At 48.5% G+C, this 18437-nt stretch overlaps 1 protein-coding gene across 2 annotated transcripts in view; it reads right to left on the bottom strand.

Annotated features, from left to right (window-relative positions):
- CAMKV (CaM kinase like vesicle associated) overlaps positions 1 to 18437 on the bottom strand; it is a 190203-nt gene that overhangs the window by 144038 nt on the left and 27728 nt on the right. The window contains exon 3 of one of the 2 annotated variants that reach the window (XM_076074259.1): positions 17612 to 17667. The exons of the other annotated variant lie outside the window; for it this stretch is intronic. The gene's annotated coding sequence lies outside the window, so the exon portion shown is untranslated. The remainder of the gene's footprint in view (positions 1 to 17611; positions 17668 to 18437) is intronic. 2 annotated transcript variants of the gene reach the window in all.

Raw genomic sequence — 18437 nt, 5'->3', positions numbered from 1 at the left:
CTTTATGACCCAGACAGGGGCAGAGCCGTGCCTTCTGGCCAACGCAAACCATTTAGTCTCTACGCTGAGCAGACTCGCACACCAAACAGGCGTCCTTGACCCTGCGTATGTTCACTCGGAAACTAAACTCCCCGTGTTTGCCGACTCGGGAATCCCAACTGCGTGCGCTGGATGTTAACTTGATAAATACGCAGTACACCTCTCTATCATATTGGTCCCTTTCACATGGATACATAAAATAAATTGTACGTGTACCATCAGCCACGTGTGCTTCTGGGAGTGCACACTTTCAGCAGCATTAGTTTTCCACTGGCAAAACACTGGACCGGCTTTGACATCCAAGTGTCTCATCAGCAGAGTCGGGGTCACTTGAACCAATGCAGTTGAACTGCCAGATGTTTATATGCAAGCACGCGTTGGTCACAGTACGATGCAAAAGTGCAATGCACAATCAATGCATAATACAAAATAATAACTTGCGCCACATGCGGAGAATATGAGACAAAAATGGAAACGATTCGTTACTTATTTTCGCTGCAATGACGCAAATGACTGCTTTGTAGACGTTAACTTGGGCCCTCCGATTTGCAAGGTTGGCGACGTACGGCGCGAAGGAAGCTCCGCATGCATCACGACGAGTCCGTGCGTCGGGGAATTAAGCAGTGACGACGGAGGAGGAGGAGTTCTGGCTTCATGTCCAGAGTACACTCTGGACATGATTTGACTCCTCTCGCCCAGTCCGCCTTCTGAGGCAATGCTTTTGCAGGAGCATTCGGGCGCCGTTTCGACTTCTCCAAGTCTCATCAGCAGGTTGTGGCCAATTTATACAAATACCTTACCGCTGGGTTCCTCCCTCCCCCCCACCATTAATCACAGTGCAGGGGGGGGGGGGGGGTCGAAAAGCCCACATGTTGATGGGCTTCAATGTGTTTTGGTTTTTGTGTTGGCAACGAAAACGAACGCTTGCCTCACGGTTTGTTGTGGTGTTTTTGTTGCCCACAATTCACCGGCAGAGCGCGTAAAGCTTATTTTGTTTAACCCGGGGACGATTACTCAGGAGGCTCGGTGTTTGCAAGATGTGAGCCGGGGCATTCGTCTGCCAGTACTGGCGACGATTGAATCGCCGCGTGTGATTCACGATTGGAGCAACCGGCGGTGTCATTTTCGAGTGTGCCACACTTGAACCGTTGCGACTGACGTCAGATGGCATCTTTAATATGACTCTTCGGGTCTTTCGGTGAAGTCACGTAGATAGAACAATAACTTAATAAAAATGGAAATAAAGTGAATAAAAAGTCGGGATCTTTAATGTTCGATGTAAAGCAGACAGCGCGTAGCATTTAAGATGAACGGCGCCTCCAAGTCCAAATCAACAAATGAAATATTTACCACCATGTTTGTCAATCCACTGTCCGAATAAAGGCCCTCCTTACGTCGTGCGAGTCGCGGAGGCTGTCTGACCATACTTCACCACTCTGGTCATTGCGGGTTGTTGACGAGGAGGGTGCAGGAGCGTGGGGGAGGCTGTGCGGGTGCTCTGCGTTAGATTCCACTCGCCCCCGATGTTTGCCTCGGCCAGGAATCGAACTTGGGAAGGCCGGGTTGAGAGTGGACTGCGTGCTGCGCACAGAACGACTGCTGTACACCCATTGCTTAAAGGGGAGAGCCTCCGTCCAATGTACGGCAACAGAAAAAAAAACAGTCGAACATAGCAATAACGTGGTCATGCCATTACATGATATCACACAACTGCTTTCAATGTGGCTCATAGTAACGCAACTTCGTAGTAACACTCCACACCTCCTATTAGCACGGTTGGCTACAGTGAGGGAAAAAAAGTATTTGATCCCCTGCTGATTTTGTACGTTTGCCCACTGACAAAGAAATGATCAGTCTATAATTCTAATGGTAGGTTTATTTGAACAGTGAGAGACAGAATAACAACAACAAAATCCAGAAAAACGCATGTCAAAAATATTATAAATTGATTTGCATTTTAATGAGGGAAATAAGTATTTGACCCCTCTGCAAAACATGACTTAGTACTTGGTGGCAAAACCCTTGTTGGCAATCACAGAGGTCAGACGTTTCTTGTAGTTGGCCACCAGGTTTGCACACATCTCAGGAGGGATTTTGTCCCACTCCTCTTTGCAGATCTTCTCCAAGTCATTAAGGTTTCGAGGCTGACGTTTGGCAACTCGAACCTTCAGCTCCCTCCACAGATTTTCTATGGCATTAAGGTCTGGAGACTGGCTAGGCCACTCCAGCACCTTAATGTGCTTCTTCTTGAGCCACTCCTTTGTTGCCTTGGCCGTGTGTTTTGGGTCATTGCCATGCTGGAATACCCATCCACGACCCATTTTCAATGCCCTGGCTGAGGGAAGGAGGTTCTTACCCAAGATTTGACGGTACATGGCCCTGGCCATCATCCCTTTGATCCGGTGAAGTTGTCCTGTCCCCCAAGCAGAAAAACACCCCCAAAGCATAATGTTTCCACCTCCATGTTTGACGGTGGGGATAGTGTTCTTGGGGTCATAGGCAGCATTTCTCCTCCTCCAAACACGGCGAGTTGAGTTGATGCCAAAGAGCTCCATTTTGGTCTCATCTGACCACAACACTTTCACCCAGTTGTCCTCTGAATCATTCAGATGTTCATTGGCAAACTTCAGACCGGCATGTATATGTGCTTTCTTGAGCAGGGGGACCTTGCGGGCGCTGCAGGATTTCAGTCCTTCACGGCGTAGTGTGTTACCAATTGTTTTCTTGGTGACTATGGTCCCAGCTGCCTGGAGATCATTGACAAGATCCTCCCATTTAGTTCTGGGCTGATTCCTCGCCGTTCTCATGATCATAGCAACTCCACGAGGTGAGATCCTGCATGGAGCCCCAGGCCGAGGGAGATTGACAATTATTTTGTGTTTCTTCCATTTGCGAATAATTGCACCAACTGTTGTCACCGTCTCACCAAGCTGCTTGGCAATGGTCTTGTAGCCCATTCGAGCCTTGTGTAGGTCTACAATCTTGTCCCTGACATCCTTGGAGAGCTTTTTGGTATTGGCCATAGTGGAGAGTTTGGAATCTGATTGATTGATTGCTTCTGTGGACAGGTGTCTTTTATACAGGTAACAAGCTGAGATTAGGAGTACTCCTTTTAAGAGCGTGCTCCTAATCTCAGCTCGTTACCTGTATAAAAGACATCTGGGAGAAATAAATCTTTCTGATTGAGAGGGGGTCAAATACTTATTTCCCTCATTAAAATGCAAATCAATTTATAACATTTTTGACATGCGTTTTTCTGGATTAGAAAATCTGTGGAGGGAGCTGAAGGTTCGAGTTGCCAAACGTCAGCCTCGAAACCTTAATGACTTGGAGAAGATCTGCAAAGAGGAGTGGGACAAAATCCCTCTTGAGATGTGTGCAAAGCTGGTGGCCAACTACAAGAAACGTCTGACCTCTGTGATTGCCAACAACGTTTTTGCCACCAAGAACTAAGTCATGTTTTGCAGAGGGGTCAAATACTTATTTCCCTCATTAAAATGCAAATCAATTTATAACATTTTTGACATGCGTTTTTCTGCATTTTGTTGTTGTAATTCTGTCTCTCACTGTTCAAATAAATCTACCATTAAAATTATAGACTGATCATTTCTTTGTCAGTGGGCAAACGTACAAAATCAGCAGGGGATCAAATACTTTTTTCCCTAACTGTACGTACGATGCAAAAGAAGTTCAACATACACACACACACATGCACTGCACAGTGACATACTTCTTAGAAAAAAAAGTACTTGGCTGTCCGGAACGCTCTTCCTTCTGATATTAGGAGGCCACCAGAGCTGTGCGCTTTTAAATCTAGACTGAAAACTCGTCTCTCTAGAACTGCTTTTTTGCGTTAAGCTTGTTGTCGTTTCCCCGCACCTCCGATCAGCACGGTTGGCTACGTACGGCGCGCAAGAAGTTCAACGTGCCGTACACAACACACTTCTTACACACGGCCTCCTCCGTACCGCACTGGGCGCTCTTGCCAGTCGTGCCACGCTGAATTTACTCAGCTGCGCCTAACCCGCACTTGACAGGTCTTCGGTGAAGTGCGGTCATACGACCTCTACGCGATGCGTGACATGTTGGGGGGGGGGGAGGGGGTTGGGCGCGAGGCCTTCATCCAGCAGTGGAATGCATAAAACAGAGGGTTAACGATGATGGCTTGAGTCAACCCTGTCTAAGGAATTGAACTCATGGACTCACCATCAAGAGCCGCTAACTGCGCCATATCTCGGCCTCGATTGAGTCGCCCCCCACGTTCTGCACCGCGCGTGTGTGTTACAGGACGTCTAAAGCGGGCAATTAGAACGCGCACAGAAATCACATATTCTTTTCCAGCTGTTGCCCCCCTAATGAAGGAGTGAGACGCTTAGCCTCTGCCCTTGACGTTAGCGCAGCACGTCGGTTAATTACCAGCAATGTGACGTGGGGATTGTGCCGCACGCGCAGAAACTCTTGGACTCGACGAGACAATTGTCCTGCTCCCCCCCCCACCCCCCCCCCCCCCCCCAACGTGGCCAAGAGAGACACCGACTCTTCAATTAGGCCCTTTCGGCCTCGTCATTAGCACGGTCAAGGCTTGTCGTTAATTCGTCCATCGGCCGCTAATTAAATTCATCAGAGAGCTCATGCGGCCTTTGGAGAGAGAAATAAATAAATAAAACCTCCAGTCGCACGTGGTCCGTGCGAGCGAGAGCAATAACGTTGCTTCTCGCGTTGCTTCTCGCGAGCCGCTGGGGGAGTTGATTCAACGATGCGGCCAGACACGGAGTGCGCGAAGAGACCGTCCGTATGCCGAAGCCTCCGACGAGATGGTAGCGCGGTTTGCGCTACGCGCGGCGCGAAAGAGATCCCACGTGCTCGCGGACTTGCGAGCACGTGCGCTTCAGGGTGGCACATTCGAATACCGTTACACTCATGCTCACCGTCATTCAAACTGAAGCTCTACCTAAGTGATCGTCACGCCTTGGTCAATCCACTGCTGGATGAAGGTCTCCCTCAGCCCCCCAAAGCCATCGCGACCTCTCCCTGTCCCGCTATACAACAGGCCGCAGAGCACCTGCACACAACCTGTCGATTTCATCCGCTCCATCTCCCTCTGCGGACGTGCCCCCCCTAAGACGCATTCCGTCCCGTGCCTGCCGCTCCGACGCTAAATTCTCGACCATCGCCGCGTCCTCAACAGTTCCAACGACGCCAACTCAACTCCCGTGCCGCTCTCCAATGCACGCGGTGCCTCGCTCCGTCTCTCCGTGCAATTCCTCCGCGCGCGGCCATCTCTCGGCGCCTCTTTTAAATCGCACTTTTCAGACCCGAGCGTTCACATCGATTGTTGTTTTTGGTTTCCCTGCCATCGGGGAGTATTTTTGTTGCATCGCGAGCGAAGCGTTTTGTCGGCGAGCATTCCAGCAGCCGCGAAATCAGTGGCGTCCCGTGGCGATTCCGTGCCGTTACGGTAACTTGAAAGAAACGCTTCAAACGGGTTACAATCGACCCGTTAAAAAACCTCACGGACTTGGCGATCGCGTTTTTACTCGAGTGTTCGTGCTCTGTCGTATTGCAGCAAAAAATTTAAAAAAATAAACGCGTCACGCGGAGTTTTTCGAATAATAAAACCAAAAATCCGGACTCGTCAGCGAGAATCACAACGGCGTCTGAGGCGCCCTCGAGACCGCACGGACGTGTGACGGACGTGGAGATTATTGCTCTTTTAGTGCCCCGCGAAATGACACTGCCTGGCTCGAGGTGGCTGAATCGCGAGACGCCGCGGTTGACTCTGAGATGTTAACGCCCTCGCCCGGTATGCAGGAGGTCGTGAGTTCGATCTCAACCCTGACGCCTGCTGCTGTATATGTGGAGTTTGCGATGGCTCTCCCTCTCGTCATCATCACGTTGGCTAGAAGATGTTAACTACCTCGCCTGGTATGCAGGAGGTCGTGAGTTTGATCCCAACCCTGACACCTGCTGCTGTATATTTGGAGTTTGCGATGTCTCTCCCTCTCGTCATCATCACGGTGGCTTGGAGATGTTAACTCCTTCGAATGGTATGCAGGAGGTCGTTGGTTGCACTGTTTTACATTTTGCATTGAATCGGTAACGTGGGTGTTTCATACACTCCTTCATCTCGAGGTGGTTTTCTCCTCTGATTTATATTTTTGCGTCACTGTTGCACTTTGCGATTTGCTCTTTGGCCTCTTGAGTTCTCACCCTGGTGAAACAAGGTGAACTTAAAACTTGAAAATTAGATTTACCGTACCATGAAATTGGTCACACATCCTAAAGCAGGATTCATTCACTGGAAGTGTTACCGGGACGTGCTTTTCCAGGAAAGCCTCAATCGAGTATCAAAACTAAAGTATAAAATAAATCATTCTCCTGGCCAGCTCGCATGCCCAGAGGGTTTGTGAGCTTCACAAAGCGACATCACATCCCACAACCCTAACCTCCGAAGTGACGATGACGATGATATCAGGTGGGTGATACAACCACACCTGCCTCATTCAGTCTTGCCGCTCGGCATGTGAATAATTCGTGAAATGTGACACCGCACATCCATGCCAACATGAGCAACGGGGCAGCCACTCATCACTATCAGCTGCCCGAAGAACGTGGTGGAAATTCCACGTTCCTACGGCAGTGACACGCGTGTGTGTGTGTGTGTGATATTATGACAGTTGAATACTTATTATAGCATTGCATTCGCAATGGATTTTCTGAGATATTAGGGTACCTCCGGTAATGGCTCACGATGACGCTGTGGGATCTATGAAAGCCGCAATAAACGAGCGAGGCTTTGTGTTTGACAATATTGTGGAGATCGCGGCTGGGTTTGAATTTGGCGAGACGCGGGTCTGGGGTAGCCCCTCTGAATCCCCGACCAACAAACAGAGAATGAACAAATTCCTACCGGCAAAGAGCGCTCTGAATATTCGTTTCGTTGGGCTTTGGTTGTTGTTGTTGTTGCTGCTTCTGCTGCTGTTGTTGTTGTTGTTCGTATGTGCATGAGCACAGCAGGAAAGATCATCGCGGGCAATATTAAACAAATCCATCGCGTGGGGGAATGTATGAATTCGCAAAACAAATAGAACACTCGGTAACGACTACAAGGGGGCTTTGTATACGAAGATTGGAAAGATGTCAATCTTACTTAATGAACCTTTAGACTGCCATTCCCGATTTAAGGAAGTCACAAGTGCCGATGTTCGAACCATACCAACATCGCGGGGTGGCACAATGGTAACACGTGAGCCTCACAGGAACACGCGCCTGGGTTCGATTCCTGAGCCGGGCACCTTTCTGTACAGAGTCTACGTGTACGGAGTCTACGTGTACTGAGTCTACGTGTACTGAGTCTACGTGTACGGAGTCTACGTGTACGGAGTCTACGTGTACGGAGTCTACGTGTACGGAGTCTTCGTGTACGGAGTCTACGTGTACGGAGTCTACGTGTACGGAGTCTACGTGTACGGAGTCTACGTGTACTGAGTCTACGTGTACGGAGTCTACGTGTACGGAGTCTTCGTGTACGGAGTCTACGTGTACGGAGTCTACGTGTACTGAGTCTACGTGTACGGAGTCTACGTGTACGGAGTCTACGTGTACTGAGTCTACGTGTACGGAGTCTACATGTACGGAGTCTACGTGTACGGAATCTACGTGTACGGAGTCTACGTGTACTGAGTCTACGTGTACGGAGTCTACGTGTACGGAGTCTTCGTGTACTGAGTCTACGTGTACGGAGTCTTAGTGTACTGAGTCTACGTGTACGGAGTCTACGTGTACGGAGTCTACGTGTGCGGAGTCTACGTGTACGGAGTATAAATGTTCTCCCCCTTTTCTGCATTGGTTCTTCAGCCTCCTCACATTGTCAAACGATGTGACGGGTGTTGATCATAGCTCCCAATAAAATAACATTTCGAAAAGAATTGATGCAGATGGTTCAATTGGGATTACTCGCAAGCAGCAACATTGTCCATGACCGCGGACACTCGGCAGGAGCCTCATGAAAGCAGAGCCTTGAGACTCGGCGAGACTTCCCTGGGCAAGCGAGCAGAGTGATCAATAATGCCACGGCACAGGTAAAAACGCTTTCTTTTTTTTTACGGCCGAGTCATTCCGGAAGGAGACCAAACCCAGCTCGCGTAACAATTGCCAACGTCGTTGAGCATAGATTTGAAAACTGAGTCGCGACAATCCCAGTGCAGTGCACGAACAACAACACACATTTTTGATTTAAAGCTTTCGTGACTGCAGTAATTCATATTCTTAGTTCTTTCGGTAAAGTCACGTTGAAGGGAAACAATAAAATAATAAAATATATATAAAACAATAAAAATTCTCACGACGTTTCGACCATAACACAAACGGTCGTCAATAGGTTACGACCGTTTGTTGTTTTATATATATACCATTTTTATTGTTTTATATATATTTTATTATTTTACTGTTTCCCGTCAACGTGACTTTACGAAAAGAACTAAGAATATGAACAACAACACAGTCGACATTCGCCACTAAGTGACGGTGACGTCGCCACGGCTTCCGTGCCAGGCCAGGTGCACTTTAAGGCCACGTGAAGTGTCGAAGGTTCGCTGCTGACAGGAGGTCTCGCTGCTACCCCAAAACACACGCACTTAAACGCAGACGGAATATTTTTTAACGAGTAGGTGAGCATCCAAGTGAGTCTCCTTGCTGCGGCAGCAATGATGGTTGTGTATCGCGTAGTTTCGCCTTGCACCAGGAGCCAGCTGGACCAGAGAAGGTCCTTGCCTCTGCAAAAGTTCACCAGCATTGTTGCAAGCAAGCCTGACTCTGCTGATGAGACGCTGAATGTCAAAACCGCTCCAGAGTTTGATTCCGTTTTTATCAACGCTGCTGAAATCATGAACTCCCGGCAGGATACATTATGAGACCTCCTTTGCCAGTAACAAGATATAGTAAAAGGGTTTTACCCTTTTATCTGGCACAAAAACTGATACCTTTATACAAGGAATCATGTTTGCAATAACCACAATACAAGCAGTCAAAATGCAAACAAAAAAGACAACTCTGATAATGATCTGCACTGTCCTTGAATTTGATTGGTCCACACCCGAGACGGCTTTTCTTAGAGCCTAGTCTCCACTGGTGTTGGACCAGAAGACGCCAAAAGGCGACGGCAGGATGTTTGCATCTGATGGGATGTGGACAAAATACTGGACCTGTTTAGATCCCCCGCAAGGATGCTAATTCCTGGTGTGTTTTTCTGCGTGTGGTGTTACCTTCAGCAAGGGGGGGGTGGGGGGCTGTGTTCCAAAAAAAAAACGATGTCAAAGTTGGCCAGGGAGAAAGACAGCGGAAGGATTGTGAGTGCGGTGTAGCAGCATCATCACACGCCGTATATAACCCCAGATATTAGAAGCGACATCAGATGAAACGTTTTACAGTGGGAAAAGAGCCACAGTCATTATGGAACAGCATTAGTACTGGATGAAGGAGTGAACGTCATCACATGTATCCCTCTATTTGAGAACGAAACAGGGAGGATTTCTCCACAAATCTGGCTGTCGCCTGGTGATGCCGATGGTAATTACTGGCAAAACGTCGTGCTCAGGTTGTAAACGTCGTGGATTTACTCTCCAACACACCGGTGTGCTGTACTAGTAACGAATTGGCACGTTCTGTTTACGTGACACACCTTTACGAATTGGCTGTGTAGGGTGGTGGCGGGTTTAACGACACATTTATATTTTTACGCGATCTAACCCAAAAAAAAACCTCTTGTGGATGAAGGAGTGCGCTGAGCAAAAGCATTTACTTGTGCTACAAAAAATACGAAACTCTCCCTCCGTGCAGCTTTTAATGGACCTTTGGGGCAAGTGCTGTTCGCGATGAACACCAGGGGGTGGGTGGCCAGCACCACGCCCGACCGCCTTTGTCTCCCCAGTGGCGATGTTTGTACACCGCACCAGGTACTTATTGGAGGCCGAACTGACCTCGGGGAGGCTCAGGATTGGTTCAGATAATCGTCACTGGTGTTGTGGCTGCGAGCGGGAATCGAACTCGGGTCGCCGGGTTCGTAGTGCAGTGTGCTAACCGCTACACTACCGCTCCACTATACAACTGCTCACCCCGTCACTCACACACACACACATCTTCACTCCAATACCCTTATAATCGCGTTACCTGCATTCTATCTGTCGAAAATCGAACCGCGTTTTCCAAGAATTGCTGATTATTGACCCAGAGGCGTGATTAAATACCGCGGGACACGTGTTCGCACATCGATTTTATTTGCTTCGTCAATCCATAACGCTTCTCAGGATAAAGGGGTTACTCGATAAGCTAATGACCGATTTCAATTGCTTGGAAAGTGCTTACGTGGATGCAGGTTCAGGGTCTCCACCTTTCCCGGCTGTTAGGACAAAGCCCGAGATGTATATGTCTCAGTCAGCCCAAGATGTATATGTCTCAGTCAGCCGAGTTCAATTATCCTTGAAATGAAGTTTAATGCAATACCGGTGGCAGATCTCCGTAAAAAAAAATCAATTCCTGCCGCCCGAACACAAACCTCAAACGCGGATTGTATTATTTATTTAGCGAATGCAAAGTCACTAAAAGCCAAGCGGTGGCTTCTGGTGCTGCCGTGTTGAGGCTTGGTAGGCCTCCGCTGAGCGCGTGGATTGGGCAGCCTTCTAGGATGTGGCTGGCACGGTTCGCTTCACCCCGCAGGGCACATCGCGGGGCTTGAGCCCTTAAGCCCCATCGGTGGAGGTGGGCGAGGCGTGGGCTCTGACCGGTCCTGAACCTGTTGAGGGTGGACCTCCTCCTTCCTGGGGAGGTTCAAACGAGGGGGCTGCTGTTGTGTGGGGGTAGAAACGGGGTACTTGAAACGCGGATTCATCGAGTGGCTCAAGCGATGGACCCCCCGTCGAGAAGAGGAGCGGATTGGAGATCAGGTGAGGCTTTGGTTGGTTGACAAATAAATACATAAAGTAGCATAAAAAACGATTTTATCTCTATTCATTTTATATTTTACCAGGTAAGGCCGACTGAGCTACTGTACATAGCTCTTTTTCAGAAGCGACCTGGCCGCAAATGATCGCTCAACAAAGTGGCTTATCACGTGGACAGTTACAGCAGCCACATTATCTAAATGCCTGAACAAAAATGATACCACATCACCCCCAAACCACAGATACGTTCACTCGCTCTCAAGGGAAGCCTGTACAAACAACAACATCACACTCGACGTCTTAAACAGATCCTCCTGTTTACACCTACCTCGCCTCCACCACCTTGCTCTACTCCTTTTCCCTGTGCTCAACTGCTCTGCCAACCAAGACCGCTTGGAAATTGTCCTCCTCCTCGACTGCTCCTCGGGTCGGGAAACCCCCCAGACTCTGCCAACTCTCTCTCCCTTGAGAAGAGGTTTCCCCCTTTTTTTCTGTTGATATGTAAACTCTGACTTTAACATAGCTACTTCCGTGACCAGTTACATGCTAATCCCTCACACTAACATCATGCTAATCTCCCAGTTACATGCTAATTTCTGACTTTAACACCCTGCTAATCCAACACATTAACACAGCTACTTCAATGCTAAATTCTTCTGTTGATATGTAAACTCCTTTGTCAAGGCGCTCTGCTCCTCCCACCCAACTTAAAAGACGCTGCCAAGCTTAGCAGTGTTCATTGAAGCGCTGTTGTCCCGACATTTCTGTTCCTTCACCTGTAGAAGGCTACTTGTGTTGTGGCCGAAACGTCGTGAAAATTTTACTTTATTATGTTTTATTTGTATTATTTTATTTCCATTCTACGTGACTTTACCGAAAGAACCAAGAAGAAGGTGTTAAGATGTTAAAACACCAAACTGAAACCTTTTACAAGGAATCATGTCTGCATTAACCACAATACTTGTGGTCAGAATGTCGCACCTCAAGGCCTCCCCCTCCCCTCCCTCCTCCTCTGCCTGTGACCGGCTGCCCACCCTCGGTCGCAAAAAAACCCTCCTCGCATCTCCGCCGGATCGTCAGCTGGAACGGCAGCACCGAAGCGATTCGTCGTGCTCGCAACGCAAAGCGACGCCGTGGAACGGCAAGAGAACACCGAGACGGTCGATTTGTAACCTTTGTTTCCGATTCCAAAAATAAAATAAAAATCGGCGTCTTATCTCTGCAACGCGCCGGACGGGAGAAGGATCGCCGCTCCTGCCGACCTGCATCCCCCTCCCCCCCCAACACTCTTGTTAAAGACCGCCGAGACGCAGGGCCTCATTGCGACGCTTCACAAAGCCCCCAAAATACGCGGCGTCGCGTTCTTAACAAAGGAGGCGGTTTACAGCTCTGCACAACGCGTCAATCCGCTTTCGGTAGCTGTTCGGCTCGTCCGTAGGAGGAGGTGGTGCGATTATCCTTCTGGTTACTGCACGCGCTGCCCCGAAATACCTCGCGGCGATAAGAGACATCCGTCGTCGCGCTTATCCACGGACACCTCTCGAGGTAAATGAGCACCTGTCCCAGATAACTTGCAGCGCAACAACGTGCCCCTGTCATTATCAGATCATCGTTTGTCAGAGAATACGTGCAAGCGAGTTATCGCAGTGTGTCCTCTACGAGATAAAAAAAACTAGAAAAAATTACAGCTCCATCTTCCCGAGGGAAATTTATTTTGACAATCTAAGTAGGAAATGAAATTAAACCGCCGCCTAACAAAATCCAGCCGCGCAACAAAATTACGAAAGCAAGTCCATCGTTACCGTTCGCGCAGAGTCGGGACGTGATTAGGCTGCGTGGAATTTTAGAACAAAGCCCGCGATACTTTGCCAGGCCGATACGAGGTCAGGAGGTCAAACACGCCCAATGCAAGTTGACGCCACCACCACCACACCTCACTGTCACTTCCATCTGCCAGTTACAGCTGTAAGTTCTACGGTCAATATTTGGCCTTCTGTAGGTGGGCGCCTTGTTGGTGAGATGTTAACTAGCTCGCCTGATATACAGGAGGTCGGGGGTTGAATCCCAACCCTGACACCTCCTGTATATTTGGAGTCTGCATGTTCTCCCCATGGTCAGGTGGATTTTTCTCCATGTCTTCTGGTTATTCCCTCCACATTTAGAATCAACGTGCATTTAGACTACATATTTGGCTGCTATAAATTTCCATATGATAAGCCACTTCGTTCAACTATCACATGTGACCAAGTCGCTTCTGAAAAAGAGCTATATAGCTCAGTGGGTAAAATAAATACCTGGTGAAATATAAAAAAATTTGTTTCGTTAGCAGTTTAGTTTATTATTACAGTCAGAGACCGAATGTCTTCCCCTTAGTTCCACCCCTTGGGTATGGATACCTGGGTGCCAATGCACAGCACCTCTCAATGACGTAACCGCACAGTGTACGCACAACGTGCAGCAGTCTATCAAGGACCAACAAAATTTATGAGCAGAGTAAATCACGTCCGCCGCGGTGACGGAGTGATGAACTCAACTCGTTTGTAGATGCTGCAAAGGATTGTAATATCGCGCGACTTTGAGAAATGGTGATGGCTCGGAATCATTCATCCAGCAGTTGGATACATCGTGACTGATGGTGGCGATCGGATTGTCCGATTATATTAACCGTGCAGTCAATGTCTGTGAGAAAGTAAGCAATTTTTTTTACCTCTAAAATCCAGTAATCCGATCTACTCCTGACCTCTAACCCAACTCCATGCACGGTCGATGTCACTGGCACATGCGGCCACCGTCTATTCACTCAAAAAACGCTCTGGCACTTTTAGCAACATCAAATCGGCAAGGCTAAACACATCATACAGCCGAAGCAGTGGTGACCGAGGCACACCTGTGATCCAGCACTGTGAAGGATGCAGCGAAGGTTGGTGGCTCGCACAGATGTTGCGAAACTCCCTTGCCGTGGGCGTCAAGGAGGAGCCATACCCTGCCATGCAGAGCAAAATAGCGCGGGCTAATATCATCTGTCCCTTCTGTATGGGACAGAGAGTTGCCCCCTCGTACACGTGGGTTGTATAAGCACTCATTAATTGCCTTTAAACATCCGAGTATGAAGAGGACTGCAGAGCCTGGACAATTGTGGGTAGCACCAGCTCACGGCCTGGCTTAGTTCCTTACAGATTAGTACGTGATTCATCGGCAAGTGTGAGATGCAGTTTGCATGCCCGACAACGCTACACAAAACCAAATGTGGATTTTAAAAAAAATATTGTGATTGTGGTGGCCTCCTTGACCTGTAGTCTTCCTTCACCCTCGCACCACGATATGAAGAATTGCAACAGATGACATTCGTCTGCCGGTCATGTCAACCTTGATCGCTAATTTCAGCACTTTTCTAAACATTTGCTATCCACTGTGGATTTACCTTAACTGCTGAGCAGCAGTCTCTACTGCTTGAGAGAGAGAGCAACATTCGAGCTCAAACATTTTTTTTATTTTACCAGCTAAGGCCCACTGAGCCATGTAGCTCTTTTTCAGAAGTGACCTGGCCACAAATGATAGCTCAACGAAGTGGCTTATCGTGTGGAAATTTATAGCAGCCAAATACTATAAACGCGTGATGTTGATTCTGAACGTGGAGGGAAAAACCGGAGGACCCGGAGAAAAATCCACGCGACCACGAGGTGAGAACATGCGAACGCAAAATATACAGCAACCGTCAGGGTCGGACTTGAACCCACGACCTCCTGCATACCGGGCGAGGTAGTTAACATCTGGCCACCCTGGCGACCCTGGTACCACTATCGGTGTTTTTTATATAACTTGCCAGATACAAAGCTGCAATAAACAATTAGCAAATGTGCCCTCAAGCAGAGCAGATGCACCAGACTTGCATCCTGTCTCGTTGGCCCTCTTCAATTCCCATTCAATTCATAAAATGTATTGACAACTTTATCTGCCTGCTTATTAGTTTGCTTGTTCTGCTTCTTTTTTTCGGAGAATCCAAATGCATCGCATACAGGCAGTACGTACCTCGATATGCGGCATACGCGATAAACGCTAGTTTCGGTATCAGGAACTTGGGACCTTTTGACCATTATTGTACACAGAAAGCTAAGAAGAAAGCCAGATCATAATTAAATACACGGACATTAATCGTTCGTCCGTCGATCTACTGTGCTATATAAGTAAAAATACAATTGTTTATTTCATTTATGTTTGTGTTCTTATTTTCATAGTATACAGTATTAAATATTCTATCATTTTAAATGTTCATTGTATTTATTTATGAAATGGCAAGGTACAAAGGTTGGGACTATGTCGTCGTATTTCCAATGTCGCAAGTTATTCAACATACGAACGAAGCTCCGTGGACACATCCACTTGGTATATTTATATCGATGTATTACCGCACCTCGACAAAATAACAATTTTGCCATTACAAACCCGTGCAGCAAAACTTCAACGTCCGCAAACAAGGGGACGGATATCCAAGGAGCCGGTCTAACGCAGCCCGACTGCTTCATCTCATCCGCACGGTGATCAACCACCACCAGCACCACCACAGCAGCAGCTGTACACAGCGTGCAACATTTCACTCCCCCTCTCTCTCTCTCTCTCTGCTTCCTCCATTGCACCGCTCGACTTTGGAACTCATCCCCCCACCCCCACCAACCTCTGCCATCGTTCACTCTTACCAGGGCTCTCGTTGACAACATTTCGCTCAGTGCAAGACATTTCACTTTAGATGTTGGCTTGGCGGGGGGGGGGGCGCGCAAACCCACACAACAACAACCGCCATTCGCCACTAAGTGGCGGTGACGTCACCACGGCGATCGTGCCAGGCTAGGTGCACGTTGAGGCCACGTGAAGCGTCGAACGCCCGCTGGCAGGTCACGGGGCAGGCCCAGGTGCCACAGGTCGACTGACTCAGATGACTGCTGGCCGAAGCATCACGTGTGCCCCCTACTGTGCCAACTTGCTGTACTTTAGCCACCCGGTACTCCGCTCGTTGTTGTGAGCGTCGCTCCTCAGCCCTCCGTTGTTGTTGGAGGGCGACTGCCTCCAACTGCCCAGTAGCAGCGTCCTTCACGAGCCTCCTCCACAGAGGCCGATCTTGACACCGCTGGTACCAGTCATCGGCAAGTCCACTCAGCTCCACGTCCTCCTGTACCACACCACTCCATCTCTTCTCTAGCCCATGCCGCGCCCCTTTATCCCCCTCGATCCGGCCGAACAAAAGCTGTTTCGGCATGCGGTGGCTGGGCATGCGGGCTACATGATCCAGCCAACGCAGCCTTGCCTGCTGGAGGAGCTCACCGATGGGGCCGTGCCCAAATCTTTCCAGGATTTGTGAGCTCCTCACACAATCCAGCCTGCAGGTTAAACCCAGGATGGATCGTAGGCAGGCCCAGCCTCAATGTTTTTTAGCCGGCGAAGATGTTCCACACACGCGCACACAGTCCCGTGACGGAAGGCTCGGGAAGCGTCCGCAGAGCGAAGCGTTCGTGACGTGGAGCGCTCGCGATGCCTTTGTCACTGCCCGTGGGTGCACGCTCGCTGACGGAGGTTATTTTATTTTGTTAATTAGCGCGCGCTCACAAGGCAGATGCTCTTTGTTAACGTTTAAGTGCCTCGGTATTGATTCTCGGTGCAGAACTGTGACGACGTTGACCGAGAGTACCGGAGGCTGAAAACACAAGACTCGAGGGCTTTACCCCTTTTTCTGGCAATAAAACAGGAGGTTGTGTGCAGATGTTCAAACAGCCAAATATAAACCTTTTGCAAGGAATCGTGTCTACATTAACCACACACACGGTACTTGTGGTGAACAAACAAACACGCACTGATCACATATGGGCATTGTCTTTGAAACTGATTGGCCTACACCAGAGACGACAGCCTTCATTAGGGCCCAGTCTCACCACCAGTGTCACACTAAGAACAACGCAAAAAGTTGAACAGTACAAGGGCAATGCACGCATCAGGGCATTTATGGCTCGGAGTGAGCAGCTATACGATGGGACCATTTTTTTTCCATGTATCAAGGTATATAAAATAAGAATAGGTGTTTGCCTTTCTGGCAATGAAACAGGAGGTGTTAAGACGTTTAAAGAGCAAAAATAAATATTTTTGCAAGGAATAAAGTCACTGCATTAATCACACGCGGTGCTTGTGGTGAACATGCAAGTAAAAATGCTCTGATAGTTAACAAAGACAATGCCATGTTTTATAATACATTGCATTGCCCTTGAAACTGATTCGCCTACGCCAGAGACAGCAGGCTTCTTGATGGCCCAGTCTCACCACCAGTGTCACACCAAGAACAACGCAAAAATGTGAACAGTACAAGGGCAATGCACGCATCAGGGCATTTTGTTTTACCGGAGGCCGCTTTATAATTTCTTGCCTTTGTTAACCGCTCGTTGCATAATCCCACCGTGACCCATGCGTCTTGTTGGGGTTTTTTTTTTATAAATGAGGTCCTGTAAGTGTTCTACCGAATGAATGTAATACGTTTATAAGGAATGTTCCTCATTGAACGTGATTTGTAAGGCCGCACTGTCCCACTCGGAGCTCCTCAGTAAATAGGCCCACGTTGGCGCTTTGGTAAACAAACAAAAAAACAATCGACTTACGATTGGAAGATCTCGCGTTCAAATCCCAGTGAGTGGGTCTAATCAGCCCATCGTCTCTGCGGAGACAAAGTGAAAAGGAAAACGACTTTTGGGAAAATCCAAAAGAGATGGGGAAAAAAGTCTCCCGTGCTCGTGCGAGTGGGGGGAGACACATTCTGACTCGACCTTCGGCCACTAACTGACGTGGACACACCGCGATGGCTGGCAGGAGCTTTGGCGGTGGAGTCAAATGTGGGAAGTCCCAGCCCGTCCGCTGGCATGTGTCCGATGTCAAAATAAAAGTGGAGTCTGAACAACCCTCAAATGCGGGATGTCCTTAATGCGTAGCGGTGTGAGCACATGGCGAAGGGGCCACGTTAACATCGAGAAGACACAACCGCCAAAACAAAACAAAAAACATTTGGGCGTCGTTTATTTATCAAAACTGCATTCGGAACGACCGCGGTTCAAAATCCAAGCAGTTTCAATCCGCAAGTGTGAATTAAAATCGGGGCGAGTCACCTCCCAGATCATGGCGCCCTCCTACAGGACAAGTGTCAACGTTACGGATTTTAAATCCCCCATCTGTACGCTGGGATCCACACAGGGAGAGATCTGCCAATTGGCTTTACTCGGGATACAATCGGTACGTCGCAGCTGCAAATTGTACAGGTATTCGCAGTTGGTTTTGTGCGTGTGTTGTGTTGTTTAATATAATAATAACAATTTAAATTTATAAAGGTCCCCTAAACAATCGTTCTCAGTGGCGCTATGCATGGTAAGGCGGAAAAGAGTTGAACAACAACCAAGTAAAGAAGAAAGGGAGAAATGCGATCGAAAATAACTT

This window comes from Petromyzon marinus, chromosome 46 (assembly GCF_048934315.1).
Source record: "Petromyzon marinus isolate PM22_M1 ecotype Great Lakes invasive population chromosome 46, UKy_Petmar_22M1.pri1.0, whole genome shotgun sequence".
NCBI classification, from domain to species: domain Eukaryota; kingdom Metazoa; phylum Chordata; class Hyperoartia; order Petromyzontiformes; family Petromyzontidae; genus Petromyzon; species Petromyzon marinus.
Note: the sequence above shows the minus strand (reverse complement) of the source record. Positions and strands in the feature narration are given on the sequence as shown.